Source organism: Lycium barbarum, chromosome 12 (genome assembly GCF_019175385.1).
Source record: "Lycium barbarum isolate Lr01 chromosome 12, ASM1917538v2, whole genome shotgun sequence".
In the NCBI taxonomy this organism is placed as follows: Eukaryota; Viridiplantae; Streptophyta; class Magnoliopsida; order Solanales; family Solanaceae; genus Lycium; species Lycium barbarum.
The window spans coordinates 96,768,971-96,793,095 of record NC_083348.1 but is presented as its reverse complement, the minus strand read 5'-3'; the positions used below and the strand labels follow the sequence as shown (position 1 = coordinate 96,793,095).

Below are 24,125 nucleotides of genomic sequence, written 5' to 3'. Positions count from 1 at the left end.
AAAATTACTTTTAACTATTAAAATTGGCTAAAATATTTTCCTTTTCACATTGGGTTAAATTTGGCCCCCCTGCATTTACCCGAAGCAGATGCAGAATATATGAAATATTTTTTAATTAAATATAGGGTAGTATTATTTTTATTGGTCTATGTATATGTATAATTAGACTCAAATTCATTTACAAGTAACTTAGTAACCCAACTTCATAATTCAAAGACCCAACACGTTTTTTCTCTTCAAACAACACGCTATGATCCTCATGGAAAGAAATTAGGTCGTAGGATGTATCATGTTTGATGTGCTACTTATATTTAAAGCTTGTTTTGGTCTGCCTACCTAAACTGGGAAAAGAGCTATCATGAAAGTGTAATGCTGATTTATGAAGGCCTTCGTTATGATGCTTTGGTTGTATCTCTCTTACACATGCACCTTCTTGATCATTCTATTTCTGTTCGGGAAGAACTACAAAAGGAGTGATTCAGCTTTGTGAAGATTTTTAGATCTTGCGAGTAGAAAATTGTAGGCACAATTAGGGGTGCTAGTTTGGAGGTGAGTTACGCTGGTATTAAAATTTTTCATAAGTAATATCAGTTTGATAACTGGTTAGGAGGCAAGTTAGTCATATGTAACATTAAAATACGGTATTTAGTTTGCGATTTAGAAACACGCATAACCAATACATGTATAAATTCATGAGGAAATAACTCATATCTACAACTCACATATCTAGTTTGCAGTTATGTAGCCCATTGTATTGTCGTTGTATAAGTAATGTATAAATTACTCAACTTTTTGTTTGCAACTTTACGTATACATCCTAATACACTATTATACATTTCATATATATTGCATATACATTCTTATGCGCTGTATAATATATATGCTTTGTATAACAATGTATACCCTTGGGGAATCAAAAATTGATTAACCTAGGCGATCGGAGGTAGTCTTGTATAATACAAATTAAACTTTGGAAGCTAAACGTAGAAGTGACAAGCACGTCTGTTACATAATTAGTAGTCTTCTAGGACTCTTTCTTCTTGTGTATAATACACATGTTTGTACTGTTTATTTCACTTAAGAGAAAGCTTTAAGCTATTCACTGTGTCCTTATTTTCTTCATACACAACAACGAAAAAGAAATTTGGGTAAAGGAGAGAGAGAAGATGCAATGAAAGAGAAAAAAGAATATGGATTTGGAGGAAGTCACATGGAAGAGAGAGGAAAGAGGGGTTGGTTGAAGTGCTAAAACAAAGCTAAAGCGGGTAAAAATGTAATAGTTCGGCTAATATTGGTTAACTAAAATATACAGATGGTCATTTGGGTGAAACGCCGAATGACCCAATAAGCTTAATAAACATTTTTAACATTTTAAAAATAATTTCTTTTTGTAGTCTTTTTCAAACTACTCTGTATCAAAAAGGGCTTAAAGTCTCTTATTTTTTTCCAACGAGTCAGGTAGTGTCCTTTTACCTAAAAACAATGCCACATATTTAATTTTAAAAAAATTATATTAGACACCAGTTTATGTTAAAAGGAGCAATTTTAGACTTAAATTTAATGTTAAAGGCATCTTTAATCCAATAGGTGGAAGGAGGGTCTTTTTGAGTTATTTCTAATACGTTAGGGATTTTTTTATGGGATAATTTCAATCATACACAGTCCAGCATAGAAATAGCACATCCATGTAGCCATATTTTCTTATTAATATCCGCATAGCTAGCTTTTTATTTGCAATAATATTTGTACACACGATATATAACATTATACAACATTATGCATTTACTGTAGACATTCTATAAACTTTGTATAAAAGTGTATAATAATATATATAAGAGCCATTTTGAGTAATATTAAAAATATGGGCCGTTTCTGGTTATCTCCAAATAGACATAGAGTGTTATTTTTCGTATTTTAAACTTTTTCTCGTGTTTATTTCTATTTAAAATCTACGAGAGTTTTTATTAAAGCTCGACGAAAGTATGTAAGATTTTTTTTTCTAACTTCTACTTGTGAATCTTATACAACGTTTTAAAAAGATACAAAAATTTAAGCTAACTAGACTGATATCGAAGAAAAACTGAGATGCAGAGATGATTTCGAAAAATTTAATTGTAGTTATATAAAATTAAATAATAAATATAGTTGATATATACTCCCTCCATTTCAATTTATGTGAACCTTTGTGGAGTACGAGGGTTAAAATTTATGACTTTGAGCCTGTTTGGATGAGCTTAAAAAAAGCAGCTTATAAGCTGGAAACAACTTATAAACCAAAAAAAAAAAAAAAAGTTGGTGTAGTCCAACTTATTTTTTTTGGCTTATAAGTTGTTTTCAGCTTATAAGCTGCTTTAGATAAGTTAAGCCAAACAAACCCAATTAATTTTTTGGGCTTATTTTAAGCACAAAATGGCTTTAAGCTGCTCAGCCAAACACTCAAAAAAGCTGAAAACAGCTTATAGGCAACTTATAAGCCAATCCAAACGGGCTCTTTGACAGTAAATTTTGATATAGATATTTGAAATGTGTAGAAATAAATTTTATATATCTAGAAACAACATAAAAATATTACAAGTCATGATAATTTATAATTTAGATAATCTAATAAAATTGTAAGAAAAACATAGTAAAAAAAAAAAAAAACACCTCGTAGATACCCAAATAGTAATAAATTCACGTAAATTAAAACAGAGAGATTATAACATAACTGGTAGATTAGTGGATTGACACCACTAGTCAAACCTATAATACAATACTGGCTTCGCCTCAATTTATGTAGTGCTATTTGACTAGACACGTAATTTAATAAATAAAATATTTTTTTTTAAATTTATGATCCAAAACAAATTTTAAATATTTATGTGCCCTAGTCCCTCCATTCCAATTTATGTGTGGTTGTAGAGAGCAGGGGTATATATGGACCGGGTTAGTTCGAATTTTTTAAATATCAAACTAAACTAATTGTGTCGGGTTTTAAATTTATAAACCAAACCGAACCAATAAAACTTGGGTTTTTTGGGGTTATGCAGTTTTCTCGGATTTTTTCAGGTTATGCGATTTTCTCAGGTTTTTCGAATTGTTTTTTCAAAAAAGTCTTCATACAAAACATATAACTTTTATCTCAACTATTTCTTTAGTCCTAGTAAGATACAACTATATAATTAAGGTGTTTCTTAAGAAAATAACACAAAATATGAGATGAGTGATGACATTGTATTAAAATATTCAACAAAAAAGATAATAAAATCGGTTAAAATAAATGTTGCTAATTAATAAGCCCTAAAGAAAATGACCATAATCTACTAAGTCATGCTAAAATAAGTACGGCTAATAAGTATTAATTACATGACAAAAAAAATAAAATTTTGTCATGTATTTTCACCCTCTAAACCACTTATGCATGCAAAACTAAAAAATAGATATCCAACATTAATTATTGTCATTCCTAATGGTAGAATTGATTTTTTTTTTTGTTAGCATTAGTGTTGAATTGGTTTTGATTTGGACTTTATTTGATTACTAACATCTATAGAATATAAAACTTATTGACATTCAAAATTCTAAGTTCAAGCTTGAAATAATATGATAAAAGACAAAAAACTACTGAAAAATTTAAGAAATATTTATAAATTACATTACAAATAAATATTCTTATGTATAAAATACTTTAAAAATTGAATACATGTAATATCGGGTTATTTTGGTTCGATTTGACTTTATTTAGCTAAAACTAAAATAAAGCAATTACGGTCAATTTTTTTTTCCCAACATCAAACCAAATCAAATCACTAATCAGGTTTTTTTTTATTTGACTGATTTATCAATTTGATGCGGTTTACTTTATACACCCATAGAGCAATTATTTTTAAATTTGAATGTAAATTTTTTTTTTGACAGGCTAAAAAGAAAGCTTAAATTAATGAGGAACGGACAATCCGTACGTGGCGAGTCGTTAGTTGCCGGTTCAAGTCCCCCAACCCCCAAACAAATTCTTCAACGCCACCCCATTCAGCCACAGCCCTCCGCCGCCGAAAAGTCCACTTTCAGTATCGGAGTTCGGCCTCCAATTCCCATTAAGCAATGCCAGCAAAAGATTTTGTGTGGCAGTACTATTTGGACTCCTCATCAAGTTCCATACTGTTTCCAGTGGGGATTAACTGGTTCTAATTCGCTAAAGCTTTTACTTTTTCAAGTTAATCATGGTAATAGGTCATTGAGGTGCAAAGTTTTGGGGGAAACAGACGATGTGGGTTTTGAAATGAGTAGTGCCATTAAAGACGATTTATTTGTTGGGTTTTTCAGAGGGGCGTGGCCTTATTTTCTAGCACATCGAGGAAGCACGTTTGTTGTTTTAATTTCAGCTGAAATTGTTGATAGCCCTCATTTGGATCATCTTCTCATGGCATGTTCCCCCATTTTATTGTTTTTCTCTTGTTCCTTAATTTCATTATAATTTTCTAAGGTGTTGGTTTGTTGGATTTACTTGGATCTTTTTTGCCAAATTATTGCAGGACATGTCCCTCCTTCATTGTCTGGGAATCAAATTTGTTCTTGTACCAGGAACTCATGTTCAGATTGATCAGCTTCTTGCTGAAAGGGGTGCGTGAAATTCTGATATTTTGTTTCGTTATTTCTTCTTTCCTTTATTGGCTAAATACATAGACAACCCCTTAAACTTGCTAGCAAATTCCACTTAGACTCTCGAACTAAGGCTTGTTCCGATTGTCCATTATGTAAATAAGTTAAATACTTAAAATATGTCACCTCCTTTATTTATGTGCATTTGCCTCAACAACCCGTAAAACCTAAAGCCTATTCCAATTGAGGCTGATGTGTATACTTAAAGGAGATGACATATTTTATTTGGTTAACGTAGCTACCTAATACACATTGAGAATATGCGCAAAAGTTTTTTCAAAATTTGAACCGTAAGTATCTAATAAGACTTTTTATCTTGCTATTTTATTGTCATATTTTGCTTGTTACCATGCTTCACATCCCTGTCTCTTCTTTCAAGCCGAGGGTTTATCGGAAACAGCCTCTCTACCCCACAAAGGTAGGGGTAAAGTCTGCGTACATCCTACCCTCCCTAGACCACTCTTGTGGGACTACATTGGGTATGTTGTTGTTGTTGTAAGTGTCTAATAGGAACACATTATTATGTTTTAGGTTCTAAATTGGAACAAGCTTTAGTTCGAGTGTCAAAATGGAATTTGCTGGCAGTCTAAGGGGCTGTCCGTGTATTAGACCCTTTTTATTTTGATATTTCTTGTTCATGGCCAATGACAATGTTTTCTCTCTATTTCTGATACTGAGCAGATATTTACTATTACTGTTCGAAACAAATATGTTATTCTTCATGCTACTAACAGTTTTAGCATCATGTAGATACCTTATATATCAGAACTTACGATTACTTAACTGAAGGTTCTCTCTTGTTAGGAATTTTTGCTTTCATTCTCAAATTGTCTCAGATAGATTTTCTTTTTATAAAAATTCTAATAAAGTAGTGTTGATTAGGAAAAGTGTGGTCAATTATGTATGCACTCTATTTCTCCTTAAGACAATGGTGTATGCATCATTTGTAAAAGGCTTTAATGTTAAAAGGTTACTTTTATTTTTGACAACTATATCTTTGTTTTAAGAATTGTTGCTTGTTCTAGAAACTGACCCTACCCTTGACCCTGCTTACACGGGATGCTTTGTGCACCGGGCTGCCTCCACTGATGCTATGTATCTTCTTACAAGAATATTCTTCTTTTTAAAGGAAGTGAGGCCAAGTATGTAGGCCACTACAGAATCACAGACACTGATTCACTCGAGGCAGCTATGGATACATCTGGAAGAATCCGTCTTACGGTAGAGGCGAAGTTGTCACCTGGCCCTTCATTGACTGATGTCCACAGGAACGGAGAAAACAGTCACTGGCATGAGAGTGTTGGCGTTGCCAGTGGTAATTTTCTATCAGCGAAGGTACAATTTTGACTCCCGCTGCCTGTTTTTCTGTTCATTTTTGTATTCTTTCCAAAATCTACAATAAGTGCCACCTAGTCGCTTTACTAGATGTATAATCATTTTTGGGGTTTATGTTTTTTCATATGTCTCCCACTGAAATGGTGAGTTCATTTAAATTTGCTGGCAGAAAAGAGGAGTTGTCGAAGGAATCGATTATGCTTCAACTGGTGAAGTAAAGAAGATAGATGTCTCTCGAATTCGTGAGAGGCTTGATCAGGATTCCATTGTCCTATTGAACAATCTTGGCTATTCCAGCTCTGGAGAAGTATTAAACTGCAAGTATGCTATATGACTTTTGATAGGTATTTTAGTTGTTGTTTTGCATAATCTGGTGCTGCATCATGTTTTAACTAATTTGTTACCAGCAAATGATAAATGCAGTCAGGCAGCTAGATACTAAAGCTTAGTCATATGCTTCCACTATCTCTTTCTATCAAATTTATGTAAATTCACTTTCTTATTGCTTAATTGTTTGACAAGTACTAAAGGGATTTGTTGAAACTTGTTCACTTGTAAGATGCAAAGCTTAAAGTTCGATATTAAGATCTCTGATGATCAATGTGCATTTAGATACAATTAAAGAAATCTAGGAAGTTCACAAAGAAAGTACACTTCTAACCCTCTGCTCCATGCTTTATTCCTTCTATACAATTTAGTTGTCTTTTCCTATCTATGAATACGTATAGGGCACAGAAACTTTCATCTATTCGAAGGGTGGCATTGATAGCGTTCATTTCGTTGAAGGTTAACTTAGTTGATGACTTCAACATATTACAAAAATACACTTGATAAGAGAAAAAAAAAAACTTACTACAGAACGCTTGTCTGAAGTTGGATTAACCCATCTGGTCACTGGTCAGTTTGATGTTACTTCAACTCATGCGTCATTCACTTATATCTTGCAGAGAGATCAGATGATTCGTTATGCCATTGCGAGACGGCTTAGGTTTATACTGAATATGTAGAAAGCAATTTCTAATTGATCAGACTAAGTAGTTTTCAGTTTAAAATATAAATGCAAGTCCCTTGTTTTGTTGTTCATGCAACTGTAGTTTCTCTTCCCTTTTTTATTTTGCGGTGAGTTGTTAAGACTGATGAAATGCTCTATTCGGAATTGAAGCACACACGGAGTTGCGACAGCTTGTGCCTTGGCTCTAGGAGCAGAAAAACTAATTTGTATCATAGACGGCCCAATTCTTGATGAGTCTAGCCGTCTCATTTGTTTCTTAGCTCTTCAAGATGCTGATTTGCTGGTCCGCAAACGAGCTGAGCAAAGTGAGACTACTACTAACTATGTAAAAGCTGTTAGTCAGGAGGACTTCAATCGTTTAGGTTACAATGGTTCCAACGGATCGCTCCCTTCCCAAAATGGCAATGTTTATAGCCGAAGATATAATCCCACATTTCAAAATGGCATTGGTTTTGACAATGGAAATGGGCTTTGGTCTAGTGAACAAGGTTTTGCAATTGGAGGACAAGAGAAGCTAAGTCGGTCAAACGGTTATCTCTCAGAATTAGCCGCTGCTGCTTTTGTTTGGCGAGTAAGTAACCAAAAAACTTATGTTTTCAGTAGGTAGTAGTCGTTAAATTATTCTTTTACCATGCTTGCCGAGTAAGTAACCTCTACTTATAGTTGCAGAGGTTTTCATTGATTTACTTTCTTAATGTTTCTCCCAGGCACATTTTTCGAAGAAATGTCTTGAAGACACTTTTAGACTCCCCCCTCCATCTCCGGTGATCCCTCTGATCACCGGAAACCTTTTCTCTCTCATCTCTCTCATCTTTTCTCTCTTTCTTCTCTTTCTCCTTTTCTTTTTATTCTCTCTTGATTGCTAACAATGGATGATACTACTTTGCAATAGGTTACAAGTCTTATGATATCACAAAAACCACTGGTACGACAGGAGAATGGTACGACTGGACTGAAAGAAGCAGAAATGCTATAACAAGAACAACTTTCAACAAGAAGACTATGGAATGGATCACTATGACTCTGCGGGAAGCATCCAAGATGAAAGGGAATAGGGTGAGAAGATGGAAGAAAAAGGACAACTTCTCAGAAGTCTTTTGTGCTAGGAACTTCAACAAGTATGGGAGATATATCAGTCTGATTAATGTAAGGGGCAGAAGGAGGTCGCTCATAATTATTCCTGAATTGACATTTAATTCAGGTTGGGTATTCATTGCGGAGAAAGTTGACAGATTCATCTGCAGTCACACAGACAGGAGAATGATGGAAGAAAGCAGACTGGCTGATAGAAACATTCCTTATGCAGAAGTGATAAAGAGCAGTAAATGGATTAACAGGCAGGACAATGTCACAAAAGCAGATTCTACATTGAAGAAGGGAGAAAGAATTTGCATTAATGACAACCCAACAAACCACAGTGTAACATTAAAGAGGAGCTTAGTAGGCCTGTTCGAATTTAAAGCAGGTGAGCCACCAACTTTATCAGAGATTAGAAGATGGGCTAGCAGCTTATGGAAGCAAAGACATGGTTTGAATATATATGAAATGGGTAATGGGTCTTTTCTCTTCGAGTTTGCTTCAAGAGAGATTGCAGAGCAAGTTATTGTAGGAGAATGGGCTTGGAGAAATTTTAAGGTCAAGCTACAATGGTGGAACCCAAGAATAGGTGCAGTGGAGGAAAATAATAGACCAAGCTCAATTTGGATCAGAATAGTAGGTTTACCCTTACATTTCTGGTCTCAGAAAGTATTTAGAACCATCGGCGATCACTGTAGAGGCTGGATGGAGACAGAAGAAGAAACACAGCTAAGGAATCACCTTAAATGGGCTCGGATAAAAATCAAGGGTGATGGGTCTGACATTCCCAAGGAGATGAGTATTGAAGATGATGATTTTTGCTATACCATGCAGATTTGGACTGAAGCACCAGTAGTGGTGGTTACCGGAGCTGGAGATTCAAATCATTTTGCACATCAGTCAAAAAATAAATATCCAGTGGATAAAGAGGTGGGTGACTGCACCTTTGAACAGTTGACAGATGGAAGTGATGGGAGCCCATGTGAGAGCACGGGGGCACGTGGACAGAGAGAGAAAGCTGGTAAAAAGCAAGTGGGCATGGGATTTTTGGGTGCAGTCCCTTCACAGAAACCAAGCCCAAACTTTCTTGTGGGCCAATCATCCAAAGCCCAAGCCGATGTTTCATTTAAACCAACAGGAAAGACATGTGAGAGGCATGAGGAAGCCGTTAAAGGATTAAAAGAGATCCAAACACTGGCCTCAAAATTTCTACTGGCTTTCAATGGATGGGAAAGCACTGCTGCTCCCAACTCTTTAACTGAAACTCAGTTGAGAGAGGAAAATAAGTCACATTCCATGGAAATGGAGCAAAGAAGAGAGGAGAGAATTGATCCTGCTCCCTTACAAGAGAGTGAAGATGCCTCAGACAAAGGTGAGTGCCAAACAGAGGATTTCAACTTATAACTCCAACAAATTCATGATGCTGTACCTGTAGCAATGCATGTTCCAAATGATCAGGAAAGTAATTAAATCAAAGATACAAATTGGGTGAGAGGGGAAATTCTGGATATAAGCAGCAACTATGGAGTAACCATAGAAGGGCTGAGGGAGAAAACACAAGCCTTGCTCATGAAACTTGATGCAAGGAAGGCTGCAAGTGAAAAAGATCAAGAAAGGAGGAAGAAAATAATTGTCTCCCCAAAAAGCAGAGGAATAGGGAAAAATGAACTGAAGAACCTACAATCCAGCCTGTATGAAGAGGTAGAGGGAGTTAGAAGTAGAGGGAGAGTACTTTCCTTGTCTTTCAGATGAATGTCAAAATAATCACTTGGAATGTGAGGGGACTTAACAAGATATCCAACAGAAATTTTGTTAAGACTGCTATGCAAAAATGGAAGGCAGATGTTTATTGCTTTCAAGAAACAAAGGTGAACAAGGAGGTGGAGGCTATTGCTAAACAAGTGTGGCCTTGCAGGTGGATGAAGTGTGGTTTAATTGAAGCTATTGGTAGTAGTGGTGGGATCCTGATTATGTGGGATAGCAGGGTTTGGAGCGGGAAACATATAGAATCTGGGCAATACTCTATTTCCTATAAATTTGAATCAGTCCAGAGTGCCTTCAGTTGGCACCTAATAGGGGTTTATGCTCCACATACAAGAATGGAAAAGCTGGAATGCTGGGAAGAAATTGCAGCTGTCAGAGAGTTTTGTGAAGGGCCTTGGGTAACCTGTGGAGACTTCAACACTGTCCGATTCATGGTGGAAAGAAGAGGCTGTATCAGGATCACAAATGTGATGAATGATTTTTCCAGCTGGATAGAAAAACTAGAACGACATGATCCCCACTTAAATGGTGGGAGCTTTACTTGGTTTAGGGGAATTAATCACCGCACTGCAGTGAGAATAGACAAATTCCTAGATTCTATGGAATGGGAGGAAAGCTTCAAGAACATCAGACAGAGAATTCTGCCTAGAATTGTATCTGATCACAGTCCCATTGTCCTTGAATGTGGGAACTGGGAATAGAAGAAAGCAAGTTTCAAGTTTGAAAACTGGTGGCTAAAGGTGGAGGGATTTAATGAGTTGATCCAGAACTGGTGGAATGATTTCCTGGTAGAAGGGTGCCCTGATTATATTTTTTGTTCAAAGTTAAAGATGCTCAAACAGAAACTCAAGGACTGGAGCAAAACAACCTTTGGGGAACTCACAAACAGGAAGAACAGTCTTCTCAATGAACTAACTGAGATTGACTTGGCTCAGGACCAAAGAGAGCTGTCTGAAGATGAGATGATGATAAGGGCAACAGTTCTTGCTGAATTGGAAGAATTGGCTAAGAATGAGGAAAGCAGTTGGAGGCAGAAGTCTAGAATACAATGGCTAAAGCAGGGGGATAACAATACAATTTTTCTTCAGAGAATGGCAACTACTCACAGGAGATATGGGTGGTAAGGGGGGAGGAAATAACAGAACCAGCAGAAATTAAAATGGAAATGATAGAGTTCTACAAGAAACTTTATTCAGAAACTGAAGAATGGAGGCCATCTTTTGAACTTGTAGACTGCCCAAAGATTTCAACTGAAGAGAAAAACTGGCTCCAAAGGCCATTTACAGAAGGAGAAGTTTTGCAAATTGTAGACCACTGTGATGGTGACAAAATGGGACATCCTCTCTCCTCTCTCTAACTTTCTCTCTCCTCTCTCTCCTCTTCCCTTCACCATTAGATCTTAGATTTAGATCAGATTAGATCTGATATCTGATATTTCAGATCCTATTCCGGCCACTATCACATTCAGGTAATACCGGCGACCAGGTAACGCCGGCGACTTTTCCGGCTACATTTACTTTGCTTTCGCTTTTTCCTTTTTCTTCTCCTCTTCTTCTTCTCTTCTACTTTTTTCCCTTTTTATCTGCTGGATAGCCGCTGCTCAGTCGCCGGCGAATTTTTCCGGCAGCTTTTCTGGTTTTTTCGCTGTGAACAGTACTCCGACGTGAACAGTATTTTCCGGCGGCGAACAGGTCATTTCGACTGGAGTTGGTACCTCCAGTTCTCATATCTATGCTTTGTTCATACATTTGTAGCTACATTTGCAGACTTTAGACCTTTGACTAATTTATTAGTTCAAACGCGTTTTCGTGGCTTTGGATATTGATGGTAGACTAGGGTCATGTTCTCGTTCAGGGACGGGGACGGGGACGAGGGTTAGGAGGAGTAAGTGGGTTAAAGGAGCATCTCGACTGAGAGTAGGTTCTTGGAACATTGGGACGTTAACGGGAAAGTCCATAGAGCTAGTTAAGACCCTTAAGAGGAGGAAGATTAATATAGCTTGTGTCCAAGAGACCAAATGGGTAGGACCTAAAGCTAAGGAGGTAGACGGGTATAAGCTTTGGTTCTCTGGTAGATCGAAGTATAGGAATGGGGTAGGCATTTTAGTAGATAGTGATTTAAGGGATCAGGTGGTGGAGGTTAGGAGAGTCAACGATAGGATGATGTCGATTAAGGTAATCGTTGAAGGGACCACTTTGAACATTATTAGTGCTTATGCGCCGCAAGCGGGCTTACGCGAGGAGGAGAAGAGGCGCTTTTGGGAGGATTTGGACGAGTTAGTGGGAGGCATACCTCCTACTGAGAAACTTTTCGTGGGAGGGGATTTCAATGGGCACATCGGGTCTATTTCGGGAGGTTATGATGATGTGCATGGAGGCTTTGGCTTCGGGGACAGAAATGGAGGAGGAGTTTCACTTTTGGATTTCGCAAGAGCTTTTGGGTTGGTGATAGCCAATTCGAGTTTTCCAAAGAAGGAAGAGCACTTGGTAACCTTCCGTAGTTCGGCGGCTAAGACTCAGATAGATTTTTTACTTCTTAGGAAGGATGATAAAGGTTTGTGTAAAGATTGTAAGGTCATTCCGAGGGACAACCTTACAACCCGACATAAGCTCTTGGTGATGGATTTAGGGATCAAGATGACGAGGAAGAAGAGGGTCGGGGATGATCGACCTAGGATCAGATGGGGGAGTTTGACCACAGCTAGTGCCCTGAAGATGGAAGAGAAATTGAAGGATATGGGGGCCTGGGATAGTAGTGGGGATGCGACCAGTATGTGGGATAGGACGGCTAGTTGTATTAGGGTTGTAGCAAGGGAAGTGTTGGGAGTCTCGACAGGTAGTCGTGGTCGGCATCGAGGGGACTGGTGGAAGCAAAGAAGATGGCGTATGCGAAGCTGATAGAAAGCAAGGATGAGGTGGAGATGTGGACGAATAGGGAACTTTATAAGATAGCGAGGAAGGAGGCGAAGTCGGCGGTTTCGACGGCAAAAACGGCAGCTTTTGAACGCCTCTATGCTGAACTAGAAGAGAAAGGTGGGGATAGGAAATTGTTCAGGCTAGCCAGGGTGCGGGAGAGAAGGGCGCGCGATGTGGATCAAGTGAAGTGCATTAAAGATGAGCATGGAAAAGTATTGGTAGAGGAGACTCTCATTAAACAGAGATGGCAGTCATATTTTCACAAACTCTTGAATGAAGAAGGGGAGAGAGACATCGTGTTGGGAGATTTGGAGCATACAGGGAGGCGTCACGATTTTGGGTATTGCAGGAGTATTAAGGTCGAGGAGGTTAAGGGTGCTGTCCGTAGGATGCGCAGGGGAAGAGCGACCGGACCTGACGAGATCTCTGGGGAATTTTGGAAGAGCGCGAGCTCGGCAGGTTTGGAGTGGCTGACTAGGTTGTTTAATGTCATCTTTAAGACGGCAACAATGCCCGAAGAATGGAGGTCGAGCGTAATGATCCCTCTATACAAAAACAAAGGGGATGTCCAGAGTTGCGAAAACTATAGAGGTATCAAGCTACTAAGCCATACTATGAAAGTGTGGGAAAGAGTGGTGGAGATGAGGGTGAGGAGAGACGTGTCTATTTCAGAGAACCAGTTCGGATTTATGACGGGACGCTCAACTACAGAAGCCATTCATCTTGTGAGGAGACTGGTGGAGCAGTATAGGGAGAGGAAGAGGGACTTGCATATGGTATTCATCGACCTAGAAAAGGCTTACGATAAAGTTCCAAGAGAAATCCTATGGAGATGTTTGGAGGCTAAAGGTGTACCTGTAGCATACATTAGGGTGATCAAGGACATGTATGAGGAAGCCAAAACTAGAGTAAGGACAGTAGGAGGGGACTCAGAGCACTTTCCAGTTGTGATGGGGTTGCATCAAGGATCAGCTCTTAGTCCGTTTTTATTTGCCTTGGTGATGGATAGATTGACGCGACAAATTCAAGGTGAGGTGCCATGGTGTATGCTTTTCGCGGACGACATAGTCCTGATCGATGAGACTCGTAGCGGAGTTAACGCTAAGCTGGAGGATTGGAGACATACCTTGGAGTCTAAAGGATTTAAGCTGAGTAGGACCAAGACAGAGTACTTAGAGTGTAAGTTCAGTGAGACACCCCAGGAAGTTGGCGTGGAAGTTAGGCTTGGTGCTCAGGCCATCCAAAAGAAAAGTAGTTTCAAGTACCTTGGGTCTATCATGCAAGGCAGCGGGGAGATTGACGATGATGTCACACATCGTATTGGGGTAGGGTGGATGAAATGGAGGCTAGCTTCAGGAGTGCTATGTGACAAGAAGGTTCCACCACAACTGAAGTTCTACAGAGTGGTGGTTAGACCGGCTATGTTGTATGGGGCGGAGTGTTGGCCAGTTAAGATCTCTCACGTTCAAAAGATGAAAGTTGCCGAGATGAGAATGTTGAGATGGATGTGTGGGCACACTAGGAGCGACAGGATTAGAAATGAGGCTATTCGGGATAAGGTGGGAGTGGCCTCGGTGGAAGACAAGATGCGGGAAATGCGACTGAGATGGTTTGGGCATGTGAAGAGGAGAGACATAGATGCCCCAGTGCGGAGGTGTGAGAGGTTAGCCATGGATGGTTTCAGAAGAGGTAGGGGTAGGCCAAAGAAATATTGGGGAGAGGTGATTAGACAGGACATGACGCAGTTACAGCTTACCGAGGACATGACCTTAGATAGGAAGGTGTGGAGGACCCACATTAGGGTAGAAGGCTAGTATATAAGTCTCGTTATCTTTCCTTATTAGTAGGCGCATTAGCGCATTATAATTTCTTGTGCTTTGATTTATGTTATTATTTGCTACTTTCTGTACTTTGATTACTCTATTTTATCTGTGCCGCTTTCGTGATTTGCATTTCCATATCGCTTTGAATTCCTTGATTATCCTGTTTTACTGTGTCGCTTGCATTATTTCATTGCAATATCGTTTTAAATCTTTTAACCTTATCTGACCCCCTTTTTATGCTTCTATTGAGCCGAGGGTCTCTCGGAAACAGCCATCCTACCTTGGTAGGAGTAAGGTCTGCGTACATTATACCCTCCCCAGACCCCAAGATGTGGGATTTCACTGGGCTGTTGTTGTTGTTGTGATGGTGACAAAGTAGCTGGGCCTGATGGTTTCACTATGAGTTTCTTCAAAGCATGCTGGACAACAATAAAAGATGAACTGATGTTGACTATCCAAAACTTCCATCAGAATGAGTTTTTTGAGAAATCCCTTAATGCTACATCTATAGCTCTTATCCCCAAGAAGCATGGAGCAGAGGAACTAAAAGATTTTAGACCTATAAGTCTGATTGGGGGGGGGGGGGGGGGAGGTGTACAAAATAATCTCCAAGTTGCTTACTGAGAGGCTGAAAACAGTGATGGATAAATTGGTGGATGTCCACCAAATGGCTTTCTTGAAAGGAAGACAAATTTTGGATGCAGCTTTGCTAGCAAATGAGCTGATGGACTCTAGGGTGAGGCAGAATACTCCAGGAATTCTAGTTTAATATAGAGAAGGCTTATGACCATGTAAACTGGAGATATCTCTTGAAGATTCTCAAGGATATGGGATTTGGCAACAAGTGGTTGAATTGGATTAAATTCTGCATATCCAATGTTAAATTTTCACTTATCATCAATGGGAATACTGAAGGATTTTTTAATTCTCAAAGAGGACTGAGATAGGGAGATCCTCTCTCTCTCTTCCTCTTCATTTTAGCCATGGAGGAGCTCAATCACATGATCAAGAAAGCTAAAGACAAATGGTTGCATGAAGGGTTTCAGGGCTCTAACAAATAGGGGTCATGCCATGGAAGTAACTCATCTGCTGTATGCAGATGATGCTCTGGTCTTTTGTGAAGCCGAGGTATTACAAGTCAGGCATCTGAGGGTTATTCTTACCATTTTTGAAGGTATTTCTGGGCTGCATGTAAATTGGCACAAAAGCCATCTTTTTCCAGTGAATCAAGTTGGGAACCCACAGGAGATAGCTGAGAACTTAGGCTGCCAAGTGGGATCTCTGCCCACAAAATACCTGGGCCTGCCCTTGGGTGCTAAAAACAAAGAATTGGAAATTTGGTGTGAGGTGCTGGAAAAATGTGAAAGGAAGCTGGCTAGATGGAAGAGCCAGTATCTATCTTTGGGGGGCAGAGTGACACTGATAAAATCTGTGGTGGATGGTCTTCCTTCTTACATGATGAGCCTATTCCCAGTCCCAAAAAGCATTGAAAAGAAGTTTAACCAACTGAGAAGAAATTTCCTCTGGCATGGTAACAAAGAAAAGAAAGGTCATAATGTGGTGAATTGGGATGATGTGACTCTTAGTAACACTCAAGGAGGTTTGGGGATAAAGAACTTAAGTATACAGAATAACTGTCTACTACTTAAGTGGCTATGGAGATTCTGCTTTGAAGATAGGGCTCTCTGGAAAAGATTCATTGCACAGAAATATGGTCTTCTAAATCAGTGGACCACTTTAGAAGTTGATGGAACCTTTGGGTGTAGTGTATGGAAGACAATTAGAAGGTTGTGGCCCTTGCTAAAAAGTATAATGCACATAAAAGTGAGGAATGGACTAAAAATAGATTTTTGGAATGAAAAATGGATAGGAGATACTAGTCTAAAAAAGATGTTCCCAGACTTATACATCATAAGCCTTCAGAAAAATGCCACTGTCTTTCAATTGTGGAGCAATCAAGGGTGGAACTTGATTTTTAGAAGAGCCTTGAACGATTGGGAAATAGACAGAGTAACAAACTTGCTCCAGATTTTAGGTACCTTCCAGGGCACCTCAATTGGCCCTGATAGACCTGTCTGGGAGCTGCATAACAAGGGAGATTTCACAGTAAAATCTTGTTATTGGAACATGAATAGTAATCAGTTAATGCTAGTAGACTGACCTTGGGAACTAATCTGGAAGGTCAAAGTTCCTCATAAGGTTGCCTGCTGTACATGGTTGGTGATCAAAAGAGCATGCCTAACTCATGAAGTGTTACAGAGAAGAGGTACTCAGATTTGCTCAAGGTGTTTTATGTGTGGACAAGAAACAGAGATCAATGGTCACCTGTTCCTACATTGCAAAACAGCTGTAAATCTGTGGAGCATGTTCTTATGTTTACTTGGAGTGAGTTGGGTCATGCCAAAGACCACTTTTGAACTTTTGAACAGCTGGAAAGGAATTGGAAAAAGAAGATCTAAGGAGAACTGGTGGGAGAATATACCGGCATGCATCTGGTGGACACTACGGAAAGAAAGGAATGCAAGATGTTTTCATGATAATGGCAGCAACACTCAAAAGATCAAGATGAAGTGCCTTAGTTTACTTTATTTTTGGTGTAAACAGGATATGGTGGGGGAAGTAGAATCTTTAGTTGATTTTATAGGACATCTGTGAGCTCTGGTTTTTTTTGTTGTTTCAGGGTAGTTTCAGCCTACCAAGGGATGTAAGATTATACCTCATCACCATATGATGAGTTTTTTGTGTGAATACAAAGTTACCTTTTACTCAAAAAAAAAAAAAAACTGTTACTGATGAATCTAGAAGATACTATGGAAGATTACAGTTTCTCATGTAAAGTAGCATCTTTTTGTTATTAAATTTCTTATGATAAGCCTTTGCATTTCATGAATGGAGAACTCTCTATATTTTACATTAGTGTTTGACATTGTGCAGGTTATTTTAAATTTCCACCTTCCCAGTGGTCTTCCATCTCAGTTGCTTTAAACGTGGAAATTTTCATTGTCTAGAATATTGTCACCTCGCTTATTAGCGTGATCTCTTTTTCTTATCAAAACTCATTCAAATTATACATTCCCATTTCCATCAGGGAGGTGTTCAAAGAGTGCACCTGCTGGATGGCACTATTGGTGGAGTTTTTACTAAAGGAATTGTTCCAAAGAGATTTGGGACAATGGTTGCTAGGTATGAACATTCTGAAGAATACTAGTTGTGATTACTGTTTCAAGATCTGTTAATTTTCAATTGCCAAATTTGGATCATTACCTGGATAAGCTGATCAGATAGGGTCCTGTATATGTCAGGCCATTTGGGTCAGGCTAAGCCTCCTTTGCTTTCACGCTTAAAATACGAGGGTAGAAGCATAGCGGGGATGTGTAGTAATCATGCTATTATTTGGTCCAATTTTTCTCATGTAACTTAATATATCTGATAACCTAATGAACCATACGTATATTAGAAGTTATCAATGAAAAGATTCAGAAGTTATTGAGATGTTTAACCAGCTATATGTCTTGGGTCAAATTAAGCATCCTACATTTTAGTGCTTAAAGTTCCATGCGTTGGAAGCTTAGCGGAATATATATTTGTTTGCTATTGTTCAATCCAATCCGGACACTTATACTTATCAGAAATTTCTATGCAACTTAAAGCTCCCGTCACCAAATATGCCCATATAATAACACCCAAGGGTGTGGCCTAGTGGTCAATGAAGTAGGTTGAGAACCATGAGGTCTCAAGTTCAAATTCTAGCAGAGAAAAAAACGCACTAGGTCATTTCTTCCCATCTATGCTAGTCTTGGTGGACAGAGTTACTTGGTACTTGTTGTTGGTGGGAGGTGGCAGATATCCCGTGGAATTAGTCGAGGTGCGCGCAAATTGGCCTGAACACCACGGTTATTCAGAAGTATGGAATGTTTAACCAGCTCTCCATTTAAAAAAAGAAAAGAAAAAAAAAAGACCCGGTTCATATTTTGTAAAACGAAACCTTAACCTACTTTTACTTCGGCTCTGCACTATACTTAGAACTGCATGACCAGTGAGAACCAGGATGTTATCATGACTTTGAGTGTCAATACCTTCCAAAAGTTTCCAGAGTACTTCATATGACACAAGTTTGTGATGCAAGATGAGGGACCAGGTCACCACCAAATACTAGAATGAGCATTTTTTTTCTTGCCAGATCATTATCTTAATCTTTGGACATACCTAGTTTATATTTGTGTTTAACCCATCAGCTAAGCTGACACGTGCATGAATCTGTGGCTCAGCTGATCTTTACGAAGGAGCACAGATGGCCAGGGTATCAGATATTCCTGGAATAAAGCAGTTGTTACAACCGTTAGAAAAGTCTGGAACATTGATCATCAGGAGTGAGGAAGATGTTACACCTTATGCTTGTCTTTACTCAGATTTTATCTAGTCAGCTTCTGTTTTATCTTTGTTGGCTTATGTCCTCCTTTTACCATAATATTTCATTGTTCAACTTGTTCTAGCTAGTGAAAGCGCTGCACTCATTCATTATTGTGGATAGAGAGGGCCACATTATAGCTTGTGCGGCTCTCTTTCCTTACTTTGAAGAAAAATATGGGGAGGTTGCTGCTATTGCTGTTTCTCCTGATTGTCGTGGCCAAGGACAGGGAGACAAGATACTGGGTATGATGACTCTTTTCTCATAATAGAACCATTTGTTCTTCCATATTGAACTCATATGAGCAGCTGTAAGGACATTTTAGTTATCCTATTTAATCCTTATTGGAATTGTAAACACATTCCCTTAAGAGCCTTTAAATACTTGATAAGCCTGTAACAGAAGGAAAGTCACTTTTAAGCTGGTATACTTGTTGGTTTTCCATGTTGCATTGTATGCTTGGATAAACGTATTAAGAGATGGTGAACAAATCTAAGTGTTTTCGTTGTTCCATATTATCGGCCACCTCGGAGTATGTCCCAAAGACGGCTGCACTGGTCCATGATGGAATGACCATTATAATCATATAGTTGACTCGATCACCAGATTATTAGTTTGTTCAACCAAGCTTCTAAAAACTGCTTATTTTGAGAAACACTTTTGTCAAAATAGCTTTTCGAAGAATTATTTTTGGGGAGAAACAATTTTTGTCGGATTTTCAACTTATATTGCTGAGCTTGTTACCATATTTTCCAATTACTTTGTATTCCAAAATTTTGCAGATTATATTGAAAAGAAGGCATCTTCCCTTGGATTGCAAATGCTCTTCTTACTAACAACTCGCACAGCCAGTGGCAACAGAGTTATGGAATATGTTTATTACACTTTTTGGAGTCAATTGGATCATGCCACAAAGTATCAGGGATGTTTTTGAAAGCTGGAGTTGCTGGAAAGTTGATAGCACCATCAAGAGAATCTGGAAGATGACACCTGCTGCTATTTTTTGGAGCATCTGGAATGAAAGGAATAGGAGATGCTTTGATGGAATATCAACTTCCTTCCAATCTTTAAAAGCTAAATGTCTTTATGTTTTTGTATATTTATGTTTACTTGTCCCCGGTAGATTCCCCTGTTACCTTTATGAACTTTATCAACTCCTTAGCTCTTAACTACACATGTACTGGAGATGATAAGTTCCTTTTGCTACTCTACTTCTGTAACTACCGTGCATCCACTTGATGCCAGCAATGAAATTAATTACTTCATCAAAAAAAAAAAAAAACAGCTGATTGGTACTCTCCTTTCACCTTTCTGCCTTTTATTCCCATGGCATTCACTGTTTTGCAGGTTGTGTCATACATTCTACTTCCAATTGAGCAAGTGCCCATAGTTTTGTCCATTTGAACCGACTTAACTAATTGCAATGGCCCAAAAGACGGCTGATTAGGGTATGTTTGAAGCCCAAAATCACGGGTATTTTTTATAAAACTGACATATGTCGAAAAGAACAAAAATATGTTTCTATTACTTTTTGACGTACTACACATAATTGTTTGGACTCACTCTACTGTTACTGATTTAGCATGCATGGTCACCTTAAACTGGGCAACATATGTGTTAGGCATCTATAAACCAGTTGGGACTTTTGATCCATTTACATCATCCCTCCTATATTCCTCGTTCTTTTTTTGCTCGAAGTAAAAAAGTAAACTTGATACTTTTGGCTACTTCATGGATTCTTGTTGAGTCCCCCTAAAGTGTGCTTAAAAGTTGTCTCTTTCAGATATTAGTTGTCTGTTAGTCATTATCTGAGAAGAAAAAACTTGTACGTTTCACCTTTTCAAAATAAATAAATAATAATAATAAAAAAAGGTTGTACGCTTCTGAGATGAAAAAGAAATTCAAACTACAAAGAGTCGTTAAATTAGAGGATAGCGACAATGTTGTTAGAACCAGACCACAACAATCAAAAAAAGGAAATAAAAAATATGAACACTTTGATTGATGCAAAATCTAATGGAAGTTAGACCAAGAGAAGGATAAGAGGGCTGGCGGTAATTTCGTTTGACTTTGAATGCTTAGTAAAGTCAAAAGGCATTTAATGGTTCTTCAATTCAGCAAGCTTATTGGTCATGATATTCATATGTTATGCAGTTTTATATTCCAGAGATCAGTCCCAGTTTGCCATTCGATAAAAAGTGAATTTTTAATTCTGTCTACCTCATTTTGCAGCAACTAAGTTATTGATCAAAGTTCTTCATTGTATTACATTCTTCTCTTTATCTGAAAGGTTTGCAATTGCAAGGCTTAGATAGTCAATATTCCTTCTATAAATGAACGTTGGACGAATCATATTCACCTCCCTCAACTTTACCATAATTGTAGAACACCTGCCTAATTCTTTAAACTAGTCTACAATATGCCGATGTTCTATTGATGCCAAGATCTCCAATGTTTTTTTTTTTTTTTGGAAATATCTGATTATTCAAATGTTCAACATTTTGCTTAAAATTTAACTGGACACGAAGAGCAAATGTTATTAACCGTAATGAAAAGAGAAAGCTTTGCTTTTTCTCTGTTTTATGAATCTTTATTAGGATTACAGTTTACAAGAATTTCCTGGAAACGATGATTCAATGAAATGGAGGTATCTGTGACAAATAAGATATGGATATTGAATCAGCAAATTGCCTGTCTTTTCTATACATATTTATTCAAGAACAAATACAGTCATTAATTTTTTGATAAGGAACAAATAGAGTCATTGATATTGGCTCAACATCTTGAGTTGAAACTTGAAAGACAAGTATTACATGAAGAAGCTGCTACCCGATAAGAGCGGTATACATATCGATTGCACTTTGCATAGGAATTGAAGGTTTTTCATCTGTCTGTGTACTAGATCTGCGACAAGTCATATTTAGTGAAGTGGACAGTCGTTACATCACAGTCTAGTGGTACTACAGGAGTCTCTCACGCGAAAGGACTGGGCTCTATTCTTGCTATCCTATTTACCGTTTCCCTTCCATGATCCCAATGCAACAGGGGAAAAAATAATAAGTGGACAATCCTTGTTCATTCTGCCATGGTGACGCGACAGAATAAGAGGAGGCGAGATGGAGAATCAACCAATTGTTCCCGACAACTGAAGTCATTATATAGGCGGACGATTGATCTTTGCTGTTACTGGCTGCTATTTTCTTTGTGGGTTTGGGAGTAGGCATTGAAGAGAATTTTTTATCTGATGTATGCTAATCTAAGTTAATTGATCTCAATTTACAGACAGCCATTGCTTTCTCTTCTCTTGTGTAATGACTGGCTTCTCCCACACCAAATTTCGTAGAGTCTAATAGGGTTTCTGAACTTAATTAAAGCTCTAAATTTTGGCTCTATTCTGACGAACATTTAACATGCTTTTTGGCTTCGTTCAATTCTTCAGGCACTTATTTTTCCCCCTGGTTTTTTCACGAGATTTCCACTTCCGTGCTTCCATAATATACGACCAGTCGAGATAACTAGGGATTCACAAACAGACGATCAGTTCCAATGATTTCTATTTGATAGTGTCACTCAGGCACTCAATGTTTGTATTCTCTCTTTGATATTGTCATTCATCCAATCGCGTTCTTATTCTCTTTTGATTTCACCATTCAAGCCATTCATTCGACATGAGAATATTACCACTTCAGAGTTCAGAGTAGAGAAATTTATGTTCAAACAACGATAATTTAAACTAGATTAAATTCCAGCGTATCTCTTTCTAGAGCGTGATGATTGGTACACCAAAAGATGATGTCTCATCTGTTACGTCCCGTATTTTTATACATTGGAACAACCCGGATTAACTATGATAATTTAAGGCCAAGATTATTCCGGGATTTGAAGTCGGGACTTTTGACCATTTGATTTTAATTTGAGATATAAGTCATGTATGAAATTGATGGCATTGAACACTTAGGGAAAATTGGAACTACAATTCATAAAATTGGAATTAAAATGTTGTGCAAAAAAAAAAAAAAAAAAATTCCTTGGTGGCCTTGTAAATGGGAATTGGTCACCAAAAACAAAATGCAGCAGTTAACCAAAAGGCATGATAACTCCTCTCTCCTCCATGACTTTTGAAAAACCCTAGAGCAGCCATGGCTGCAACGCCCTCTCCCCAGCCTTTGGCTGTGGGAGAGACAAATCCAACCTCTAATACATCCATTTCTTATGCAAATCTCCTAAATCCTAAACAATTTGCCCAAGTTACCACAAAAACCATACTAAAACCCATCAAAACAGTTCACGGAGAACCTACTATCACATTTTTAATAGAGGAAAGACAAGATTTTGCCATCGAAAAAGGATTGCATCAAGCAGTGGTGGTTAAATTATCTCATGGAGCGCCAGATTTAAAGGACTTAAGGTCACTTCTGCCAAAACATCTTGGTACCAAGGCCAATTGCTTAATTGGTTTACTTGCTCCAAGGCAAATCTTGTTGAGGTTTGACCAATATGAAGATTTTGTACTAGCTCTATCTCGCTCAGTTAACTATCTGCTCTACAATGGACAAGAACATCAATATAGGGTATTTCCATGGTCCATTGGATTTAATCCTGAGGAGGAAACGACTAAGGCTGTGGTATGGATTTCTTTACCTGATTTATCTCCTGATTTGTTTGCAAAGAAGTCTTTATTGTCTATAGCGTCTGCTGTTGGGAAACCAATAGCTATAGATAAAGCAACTCAAATTAAATCAAGACCTAGCACAGCTAGGGTAAAGGTCATACTCGATCTATTAGATAAGCTTCCAAATCGTATAAGGCTGCAGTTCGTGGATGGAAAATCTGGTAAAGTTGTCGAGATTTTCCAGGAGATTGTCTATGATAATTTGCCTTTGTATTGCAACTATTGTAAGCACCAAGGTCATGATGAAGGTAGTTGTCGTCTGTTATTGAAAAGACATAAAAATAACAATCAAGCTAATGGGGAAGATGATGGAAGTGTTGAAAAATTTCAAGGCGATTTGCGTACAATTTTAGATGTGAAAAAATTTAAAAAAGGGACTAATCAGGCAGTAAAAGGAGTAGATCTTTCGAGTCCCACTGTTAGTAATGCATTATTTGAAATTCAAAATAATGATGCGAATTTGAATGGTGTGTCGATTAGC

General features: G+C 38.1%; 1 pseudogene; it reads left to right on the top strand.

Moving 5' to 3' along the window:
- Positions 1 to 3,919: 3,919 nt before the first annotated feature.
- On the top strand, positions 3,920 to 20,262 carry LOC132624706 (probable amino-acid acetyltransferase NAGS1, chloroplastic; annotated as a pseudogene).
- The last annotated feature ends 3,863 nt before the right edge of the window (positions 20,263 to 24,125 follow it).